We start from the raw sequence: 241 nt of genomic DNA on the forward strand, positions 1-241 counted from the left end.
GCGTTCCCATCGCTTGGAGGAGGGGAAGGGAGAGCGCATGTTATTCCTACCCAGACCCGGAAAAGACGACAAAAATCTTTGCCGGCTGCCAACACCGGACACTTCTTACAATGAACTTCGACTAAGTGACTAAGTGGAACATCAGGTAAGTAAGACGTCGGCTAAACTGTACAGTTTATCAGGAACAATAACAAGAATTCGTGTAGATGTTGGCTCTATATTCTGGCATATGAAGTATTAT

General features: G+C 44.8%; 1 protein-coding gene across 2 annotated transcripts in view; it reads left to right on the plus strand.

Annotated features, from left to right (window-relative positions):
• LOC111870128 overlaps window positions 1-241 on the plus strand; it is a 2946-nt gene continuing 2705 nt past the window's right edge. Inside the window, exon 1 of one of the 2 annotated variants that reach the window (XM_023862161.2) lies at window positions 1-145. The gene's annotated coding sequence lies outside the window, so the exon portion shown is untranslated. The remainder of the gene's footprint in view (window positions 146-241) is intronic. The other variant, XM_023862160.2, reaches the window with a different exon arrangement.

This window comes from Cryptotermes secundus, unplaced genomic scaffold (assembly GCF_002891405.2).
Source record: "Cryptotermes secundus unplaced genomic scaffold, Csec_1.0 scaffold594, whole genome shotgun sequence".
In the NCBI taxonomy this organism is placed as follows: domain Eukaryota; kingdom Metazoa; phylum Arthropoda; class Insecta; order Blattodea; family Kalotermitidae; genus Cryptotermes; species Cryptotermes secundus.